Source organism: Apis dorsata, unplaced genomic scaffold (genome assembly GCF_000469605.1).
Source record: "Apis dorsata unplaced genomic scaffold, Apis dorsata 1.3 scaffold_573, whole genome shotgun sequence".
NCBI lineage: Eukaryota > Metazoa > Arthropoda > Insecta > Hymenoptera > Apidae > Apis > Apis dorsata.
The window spans coordinates 60,121-70,764 of record NW_006263783.1 but is presented as its reverse complement, the minus strand read 5'-3'; the positions used below and the strand labels follow the sequence as shown (position 1 = coordinate 70,764).

The following is a 10,644-nucleotide window of genomic DNA, read 5'->3' as shown; positions in this document are numbered from 1 at the left end:
GCATCGACCGACGACGACGACGACGACGACGACGAAGACGAAGACGACGACGGCGACAACGGTACACCGATCTTCGTCGCGTTTCGAGAACCCCCGCGCTCGTGTTTTTTTCGCCTCCCCCTCGCTTCCGCCTCCACTTTCCGCTTTTTCGATCGAACCAACTCCCCTCCCAACGTGCGATTTACGAGGCGGGCCACGCCGAGTTTTTAAATTATTCGCAAGTGAAATTCGTCGGGGGAAGCCGTCCGTTTGTTCCCGGCCAACCCGGGGAGAACCGTTCTTTATTATCCTGCGCCGGGTGCACCGGAACGCTTCATGGTTTGTAGCCGTGGAAGAATAGTGGGGAAGGTTGTTTTTCGGGGAAGATAAACGCGAGTTTGATAGTAGGAGAAATTTCTTTTCTTTTTTCTTTTTTTTTTCTAAAGATCGGTATATACGAGGGAAGACAGTTGTGAATTTATGTATTATGAGAGAGGGTTAGTTAATAGAGAAGTATGCTCTGCAACATTCTTGCGTGTATTCCTGTGCATTTGCAAACGATCGAACGGTTTTATCGATAATCGTAAATTAAGTTTCTTGCTAAACGGTCGATGCCAAATAGAATTATTATTTTTGCAATATTTTCGTTGTTTTCGAATGTTGTACGAAGGAATGTACGCGTGTCGAAGTAACGAAATAATTATCTAACGTAAATTAACCGTAACAGGACGGAAGAATTAATTATAAGACTTGGATCAATGAAACGTGCGTGCATCGTGGCAGGATGTGCGGAAGAAAGTTAATTTCGTTCGACAAGTTTGAAAAACAAACGAGGATTTGCAAGATTTTACATAACACTTGCATCGAATCTATCGCTCGCGACCGACGAACGGTATTATTCCGATTCCGAGGAATATTCACGACCCAGGCCAGCAGATTACAAAAGCGTTTCGTTGGATTAAAGTTTAATGAGAGACAACGTTTTCCCTGCCTGAAAACCGCAATCTGATTGCAAGATTGCCAATGAATCGGTACGGAATGACGATTAAAAAATGCCGGTACCCCGGTTAAAATTAGTCGATCTCGAACGGTATCTCGACCGAGTCTCTCGGTTAAATAATTATTTCCACAGGCTAGTCACGATCCATTTTTAAACTAGGAAATTTCAAACCGGTCGCAACGTCCGCAGAAAATATATTGGCAAAAACATTATTCGCCTGCATCGAGCACAGCATATACGGATCTTCATCGTAAATCTTCCTACAGTCGAACGATCAGATAATTTCGAAATATATTAAAAATGTGTATCCGACCGAGTTAAAATTTATAGTTCGCAAGGAACGTTCGAACGCATTATGATTTACGAATGATCCGACAAACTGGCAAGGCTTTTAATTGGTGGTGGATGCAGGGATGTTTCTCGCGTTTTATTTGCGGATTAGTCAGAGGGTGACTACGCGGGGTGCCCTACGAAACATCTTCTGAATCATTCGCCGAGAGTTTTCACAAAGTTTCATTTTACTAGTTTTAGACGCTTGCCTCCCATGAGGATGGATTCGTGAGACGATTCGAATCGTGTTTACTACGCGACACTCGTGTCCAACAAGTGGACTAGACTCGGTCAAATAAGTAACTGTTGTGCGGTTTTGTTTAACACCGATAAACGGATGAATTTAAATATATACGCCATAAGGGCATTGCACCGAGGTTCGAGAACACGTTTCGATAACTTATCGATGAGCGTCTGCTACTGTATCAATTTGTACGTGATAAAAATAACGCGAGGAATTTATACTCGATGACTAAATCAATAACAGGATTGATCTTTGGCTTGTAACATTTCTGATTCAACGAGGAATTTAAAATGGATCGAATATTTTTTTCAATTCGTATCTTATAGAAATGTAATTAGCAAATTTGATTTGTAATTTTTTATTCTATCCGAACACGAGGTAAAATTTAAACTATTGTTTTTCAAGCACGAAAAGCAAATTATCCTGTTATATTTTATACCAACTGCGTATAAAATTAGAATACAACTATCTCTATAAACATAGAATTTCATCACCGGTTATAAATGACTCATAGCCACAAATTACGCTTGCTATTTTCAATAGACATTGTCCCTCGAAAATTTTTTGTTCCCGGGAGACAGGTCAGAATCGTAAACAAGGATTTTCAACGTAAATTTGTCCAGATGGTAATAAATCGAAGTAAACATCGAAACAATGTTGTGAGAACTCACTTCCGCGTGTCGATTCAAACAGCTGCAGAGGAAAATGATCGGAGGGACAATTTATCGCGGAAATGAAATAGAAGGTGACACGAATTGAAACGAACGCCAATAAACCACTGTCCGTGTACCGAAAACATTTTCCTCGTTTTCCTTCTCGAAATAACGGAATAAATACTATCGACCGCCGAAGTGCAAATACTACGCATATCTGTCCGTCTAAATTACACGGATAACCGTAGGAAAATATAAACAATACTTCGTTGAAAAGTTTCCAAGAACTAAATGTAATGTGAACGCGATTTGGCTGGGTCTAACGTTTCGCATAATTTCGAATCTGAAGGAAGTCGTCGTTTATGTGTCAACACGTACTTTCGGTAGAAAATTTCGTATGATTCGAACAGATCCGACAAAAGACGACGAGCTTAGAAAAGACGAGTATTTACGCGTTTAACCAGGCCCAAAACGTCTTGCATTGCGATTTAAACGATCATCAATTACAGATCACAGACCGTAATCGGCCATCGCATGCGTAGCTGTACGAAATACCTAGTACACGACTGATCGATAAATATAACTTCTATTTCCGGCATCGTACAAAAGCGTTAACCTTCTCTGCGCCTCTAAATCACTAATCCATTAGCAACGCATCGAGTCGTTTTATTTTACGCCAAGAAAATCTAATTCGTTCCTACGTAAATGACGATGCCTCGAACAAGAATTTGTGTGTATACATATATTTGAAAAACATACGTGAGAATCTATCGGTTTAAATCAGGTTTAAACTGGTTTCGGAATGCTCGTCGAGCAATGATTTCAAGATGTAAGTCGAATTATACGAGGGGAACTAGCACGCAATTTTAACTCTAACGTAACGTACGATCAATTACTGCATCGAGAAGTTTCATTTCTATGATTCGCCAAGAACTGACTCGACCGGTCGCATTGAAGATCGTTCGTGTCGTAATTATGCTGTTTTAGAAACGATCTTAGTAACCTCGATTACGTGCGCACGTATCGAAACGACGCGATGGTTAGATGAGAAACGAAACACGTTTAATTCAAGGTCTTCGCCGGCCTACTGTATTCTCGGACACGACGTTTCATCAACACTCGTTGATCAATCTCACGTAACGATTTTACTTGCGACATTTTACTTACGGTTTCAACAGCGAAACCGTCGAGAGAAAACGACAAACGATTCTCTTGTCGTTATTTCGAATGCACAGAATTGAAACGATTCTCGACGAAGCACGTTTCGAGTATCAATCGTATGAAAATACTCTTACCTTTGAGAGAAGTTCCCGTTGCGGGATGTTGAGTAATCCACAGGGAGGCAGAGGGTAGAAATCCACAAACAGAACAGCCCCGAGCTCGAGGAGAAGCTTGTCCACCAACAAAATCGTACGCACTAATTGTTCGTCAGCGAGAACGCGTGGGTAAGGTTATGCACGCGCGGGCTTTTCAAACCGTATATGTAACACTACCGTGATAGTTTTGTTAGACACGATCGAACGAAAGAAACAAAGGCAGAAAAGAGAGAGAAAGAGAAGAATTTGAATTGAACGCAGCCACTTACGAGGATGATTGTGTTGCAAACAACGGAGACGAGCGAAGAAGACCGACTGTACCGGCTCACCGTGAAGGACTGACGATGCTCTTCGATTGCTGGCTGCTCGTTGCGCAGGCTCTGCGCTCGGCTCTCGACGCTAGTGTTCGACACCAATCGACTACCTCCGGCTAGTTTCGACCTTTCTCGACTCCTGAGTCGAACTTCAATGGAGGATGGAGAGGGAGAACAAAGAGAGCGAAAGAGAAAGAAATAATGATAGGAGGCTGGCCTCAGGCTTGGCAACCTCGACGAACTTTTGCTTGGGTCGAGGCCGTATGAGCGTTTCTGTTTTCCTGTTGGAATTAAAGAGCCTCCCTCGGGATCGGTCTCGATGATAACGCAGAATGCATCTGACTAGTATTACGCAAGCAATCGAATTCTCTGGTAGCTTTGAAAACCCGCTATTCCAAACGAGTGTGACCGAGATCGTTCGACTCGATATAGGCTCCTGTAAATATTTGTACATATAACAGAAATTTAATATTGGTACTGGTAGTAGAAGTGCATCGATAATATGTACTTTATAATTTGATAAATTGATTAGGAAATGATTTTATCAAGAAAGGGCATTGACTTAAAATTTTATTTTTTTAACTTTACTTCAATTCGATTGGCAGATTGACGTTGATTGTTCTTTTTTATCTTTTATCATTTCTTATTTTCATTCGATTTCTAATTCTTACGTAAGTTACATAAGTGTTTATTTCCTAATTTATAAGAATTATGCATTATTTGAATAAATATATCTTGATAATATTTTTTGATTAAAAAAAAGGAAAAAATCAAAGAAAGTTAACGTTTCCACAAAATTAGCGAGACTTCCTATCGAAGACTCTTTGTATTCGCCTCACGAACTTGCGTCGGTTCGAAGGCTGCGAAATTACATCGGAAGAAACCGGTAGCAAAATAAAGCTATATACTTCTCCGTTTCTCTAATAATAGAGTAGACGAGGCGGTGCGTTGCTTCCAGATTAAATGCCGTCTAGGACCTGAGGAACAGGCAAGGTCAAGACGTTCTCGGGATTGAACGATCAACGTTCGATTTATTACCGATTCCGCGCACCGATTTAGGGCGTTCCTTGTACGGGAAAGGGAAATGAGGAACGAGCGCACATCCTGACAAGGTATAGACGTTCGACCTGGTGGACAAGTTGCCCATCGAAAGTCGATGGGAAATAGAAAGTACGTAATGCCATCGTTGTCCTCCTCCTGGTTTATCGGTGAAACGTCGACGAAGACACGAGGCATTGCACGTGCATTCGAGTCATGAACCATAAAGATTCCGGCGAAAATGTTGAAATTGCGCGTACGATTAGCGTAGTAATGAGATATGATTGATGGATTTTTAATTTTTTAATGTCAATGTTATCGAGTTCTGTGTTAATTTTCCTCAGTCGTAATGTTCAACTTGTTTTTAACAAATCATAGTTAATTCTTTTTTCTAAATTAAACATTGTTTAATAAATTTTCGAAGACACTATTGGCCGAGAAAAATGAAAGATAGATCTATGAGATGAAAGAAGATACCGTTTAAAACGTCTGGATAAATCAACCGAACAGAGGGATAGAGGAACGAAATAAAACCTAAATATTTTTACTGGTGTGAATCTCAGCCTGCCTTGTATCATCGTTGGCTTTAATGACTACGCGTTTGGTCGGTGCCACATTTAGACAAGAAAGGGTAAACCAGTATGTATCTCCCAAATCACCAAAGTTAAAATAACTTTTTATGAACTTCATTATCATGTTTCTTCATCATTTTGTTTTTCCAATCTTACGCGAATCTGCAAAGAAATAAATAGAAAAATTCGTTAGCAATTACCAATTGCAAAAACTATAATTTACAACAGCTTTACAATTTTATTAACGTCTTATTTCGTGTTCATTTTCCTAATTAATAGTCAAACTGAGCGTTCTAACGAATATTATTTCCCAGAAATAATTGTGCCACAAATATCAAAAGGTAAATTGGCCATAATGCGTAACCAACTACGGGCCGTGCAGTTAATATAATTGCATTGAAATTTGATTTTACCAAAGGCAAATTCGCATCGACTACGATTATTTCCAGTCGTAATAACGTTTCTTCAGGATCCAGTCAACTATACGATCTTATATACGGTTACTGAAAATTTATCGCAGAACAAAAGGGGAATATGCAACGAAATGGTCAATAACCATCTGCTTATAGATAATACTATCCTTTACAACATGTTATACGCGAGAACCGGTGATAGATGGCTCAAAGACATTATGCATCGGTCAGGAATCTCTTTGACGATCCATTACGTGGACCGTGGCAATTAAACGGCTTCTGGAAAACTCATTGCAGCGTATAGCATTCATCCCGACAACGTCTCTACATCTTTGTCGAGTCGCGTTATTACCCTATTAAAAGCCTTAACGTCTCTTATTTGTCACGGAACGGAAGCGCGGTCTGTTTATGACAAACATTTAAACGTTGGCGAGAAAGGCATTGAAACGAAGACGTGGCGTTAATCTCTTAACATTAAGTACGTGTTTATTGCTTCTTCTGATAATGAAAAGAGATTCCATCTCGTTCGATCGCCCTTTTCAACTTTGAGCATGCGTATTTTCATTATTCCCATTTTCCCGCCGCAACGCATCGCGCATAATCATCATTATCTACCCGTTCTACTCATCCGGCTCCATCCAACGTCCATCAATTTCTGGTCGGCTGAAAAACGAACGGCGAGTGAAAAGAATATTGGCGCGTCGCAATTCTGGCGTGGCCCAACCTCGAATGCTCGAGCGAAATTACGAAAAGAGATTTTAATGCGGCTCCAGTGTACTCTGTATCTCGGCTATCGTCACGGGATCTACGCGCCAATGTAAACGAGGAGGCTGCACGAGGGAATGCGTGGAATCGGGTTATCTGGTCGTTTGCTTAACAGGTGGATATTTTGTGGCCTGGTAAACACACGGGCCGATAAAGGTGGTCCTCCTAGACGTCGACGGTATTCGAGATAAGAGCCGAAAGGGGATCCCTGTTGCACCCGTCGGCCTCACCGCCTGTAATTTCTCTCGCCACAAGGCAATTAAAAATTTTTTCCGTGGCCGAGGCCAACCGTTTAGCCCGACAGAGCTCCCGTGTTCCGAACCATCCAACTTTTGTTTTTCCGCCTCCTCGTTCCCCTTTCCCCCGTGCTGCGTGCTCCTCAAATCCCTCCGAGACCCCGCTATTATCTACACGAGAGGAGGGAGAAAAAGGACGAGCATTAATATATATTCAGCGGATTCCACCACGCCGCTACAGATCATTATCCCCAGGAAGGAGAGGGGCGCGATAATCCAGCCTCGCGCTCGAATCCTCTTCTTCCTTCCGACCCTTCTTTTGTCCGTTGCCCGCAAAATATAATTCGACGCTACTTTATGTTCGAACGTCGTTTTTCGCGAGTCACGAAACCGATACGATCGGCATCATTAAATTTCCCCGTTATTCCGATTCCGTGTAAAATTTCGTAGTTATACAGTCGAGTCCGGTCATAAAGGATTTAACGCCATTTTCGAAAAGATTACAGTTTCGTTCTGCATGAATTTACATACTCTCCTTCCAAGAGTCGGCCGATCCGTGGTGGATGCACACGATGCATCGACGCGAAACTTTTATCGTGCCAATTTACAATCCAACCTCTCTCATCAACCGGAGAGATTCACGACCGGCACTTTCGTTCCCTCACATTGTATTACCATTATGATATACCTCGTTTCGTCCTCCTCGTCGTTCTGCACAAAGAGCAGGGGCGAGCCGATTTTAATTCTAAAAATGAAACGAAGCCACGAGCGAGATAACGTTTACACGATCGAAACGAAAGAAAGGAAAGAAAGATTGACATCAAAGAGTTTCTTCACCTTCGTTTCCCAAGCTTTCATCGATACGCAAGCATCCCTTTTTCCAGGAATATCCGTTAAAGGTGAAATAACTCGTAACTTCTTTCCAGCCTTCTGGGATACGAATGAAAATATACCAGCTAGTTTTATCCATCGTTTAGCCTCGTCTCTGCAAACAGTCAGGAAACAGTCGAAAATATCGAAAGTCACGTGTATACAAACCGTGCATATATATATATACATATACGTAGAAGACACGTTACGAGAAAGGAAGGGAAGGGTGAAAAAAGGCGAGGCAGATATATATATATATATATATATATATATAATACGCGCGGTATAGCGAAGCAGGGTCGAAATTATCCCCGAGGAAAGACTACGGGTCGGTGCCTGTGGGCTCTTGCTTTAAATTACAACCAGGAAGATGGTGCCTCCCTCCCCTGCCCCCCGACCATCTGGACCCTTTGTTTCACTCCAAGCTTCGTCCTTCCCCGAGGCACGCGATACGTACGCCTTCAGAATCTCCTCCTCGACTGAACTGAAAATAAAGGACAGAGTATTCCACTCTTTGCCTCGGGCCGGGGAAGAAGATTCTTGGAGCATATAGCGGACCTGGAACGACAGGAAGAAACGAGAATGTTGAGCGTCGTGTACCTACTAGGATTTTTCAACCCTTTCTTGCGTACGGCCACGCTAATTGCTTTAATTGCAAGGGGAATGTAACCACGCCACGTAGAATGGGGGCCTTAAAGTTCTGACCTGGCAAAAAGATCCTGGCCATCTTGCGCTTCTGGATCCTGCTGTTCGTGTACCTGCGAAATCCCTTTCCGAAATATTAATGTCTCTTTGAACTGAATAGAAAAGGAATATTACCAAGATGCCATTACCGGGATTGACTTTCGACGAATCTCAACGCGATCCTGTTTCAGATCTAACGGTTTTTACAGTCTCCTATAGAAATATTCAAGTCAGTGTTGGAAGAAAAAGACAAAAAAAAGAATAAAAGTCACCAGAACACGATTAAACTCGTGTTTAAATCGTTTCTTTCCTCTCGTTAATATACTTATATTTTATCCACCTTTCCCCATTGAATTCCTGGCGAGGTGAAATTTTAAACTATCCTCGGGCTGAATTCGTTCACTCTCTATCACCTTTTCTTATCCAACACTGGAATCTAATTCCTATACTTCAACACGTGTACGTCGTGTCGTTTCATCATCCCGAGGAATCTCAAAACGAGTCGTTTCCAGAAACGCAGCCACCACCTTCGTCAATTGGATTCCTGTTATTAAGAACACAAACCGCGTTAGTGTTGAGTCCCTGTTTACAGCTAGATGCTCATTAAGCTTAATGGAAGCAACGTACGTACGTACGTGGCACGGGCCCCCGGTCGCGGGTCCCGTTATCCCGAAAGAATGGTGTAATCTCGCGATCTCTCTCGCGAAAAAAGAAAAAAAAGAAGAAGCCGCCGCCGCGACAGAGAGGAGAAATGGTAATCGAACGCGTGATCTTTGCAATCCTCCTGTGATTTAATTTCCTCCCCCTCCGTTTCCCAATCTGGCCGGTGTCAAAAGGGGAAGCAAGAAAACGGCGGCGCGTCCGTTTAAAATCACGTCCCTCGGTCGAAAGCCGTGCTACGCATTCGCTCATCCGCTCGATACCGAATGTCATTTGTCATTCTAAACGAATCGCGCGCCTCGCCTCGCGCATTCTGATCCCGGGGAAAAAAAAGGACTAACGAACCGGCAGCTCGATAAATGGCAATCGTCCCTCTCGATCCTCGGCTCGACGAGCTTCACGCATGCGGCATCGTAATTCACCTCATGATTTTCGATTCAGACTTTCTACCGTACAAGGAATATAGCTGCCGTTTACATCGTTGTTTGTAATAACAACGGCGGGAAAAATTGTCTCGAAGCGAAGAAAGTCCAAACGAAAGTGATCCCACGTAACACGTGGACGCCTCTTTATTCTCGATTCCCGTCGCATTGTCGATGAAAGCGATCCGGCGAATTCACATTCCTGCATCTCGTTAAGCGTCACGAAATTTGCATATTCGCGGTTTCTTGCTGGAAATCCCTCCCCCTTTCTCGACAGTCACCCCCTTCCGGTGAGGATCTTATGACGCAACGCGATGTTACGATACAACGGAAGGATGAACCGTTGGAAGAGCAACAGCGCGTGATCGATCCTAATTTCTTGGCGACGACGTTCTGTTGAATTGTCCGCATCTGTAAAAAAAGATGATTGTGTCAGTAAAGAAATATTTCCCCGAAAGTTTGTTTCCATGGGATTTTGTACGTACCAAATAAATGGTAATAATTTGTAAGGGGAACAAACTTTTAACACTTTATATTTGTTAATTTGTTAACCGAAGCGCGAATTCCGCGCCATGGAAACAGTTTTTACGCCAAGAAGTTTCTACGTAAAGCGTGGAAAAAGGTACACGCTTGACAGGTTGACCGTTCCACCTACCGTTTTAATCGGGCCGCTACTTTTTGCCACTTTTCGAAGTAACTCGATCGAAAAAAAGCGAATGCGCCAGCTTTGGATCGTTGATCGCTCTCGCGTTATTTCAGAAATTAACGAATATTATAAAAAATTACCAAATAAATAAATTCGGTCAAATACTACGCGTGTAATGAAATAATTTTTCGAACAGCTTTAAATCGATTTAATTACATGTAAATGCTCAGATTGCAAATAAGTTTCTTACTTCACACGTGAGTATATGCTCGCGCGCGTAACGCGCGAAATGTAAGATGTAATATCGTAATACGTTTGTGCAATCACTGTGATGCCGTAATGGCATCATGGCATATCTAAGATTATTACCTGAATTGCACACGTACGAAATTGTACGACGATTAATAATCCGATTGAAAATGATAATTATATCTCTATCCGTGCGATGAATTCCAATCAACTATGGAATCCCGCTTTTCCGCGAGAGAAACGATCGAACGGA

The 10,644-nt window shown here is 42.2% G+C and overlaps 1 protein-coding gene across 1 annotated transcript in view; it reads right to left on the bottom strand.

The window, feature by feature from the left end:
- Positions 1–3,938, bottom strand: part of LOC102676570 — a 117,579-nt gene extending 113,641 nt beyond the window's left edge. The window contains exon 1 of the mRNA XM_031513065.1: positions 3,502–3,938. The gene's annotated coding sequence lies outside the window, so the exon portion shown is untranslated. The remainder of the gene's footprint in view (positions 1–3,501) is intronic.
- Between the last annotated feature and the right edge of the window lie 6,706 nt (positions 3,939–10,644).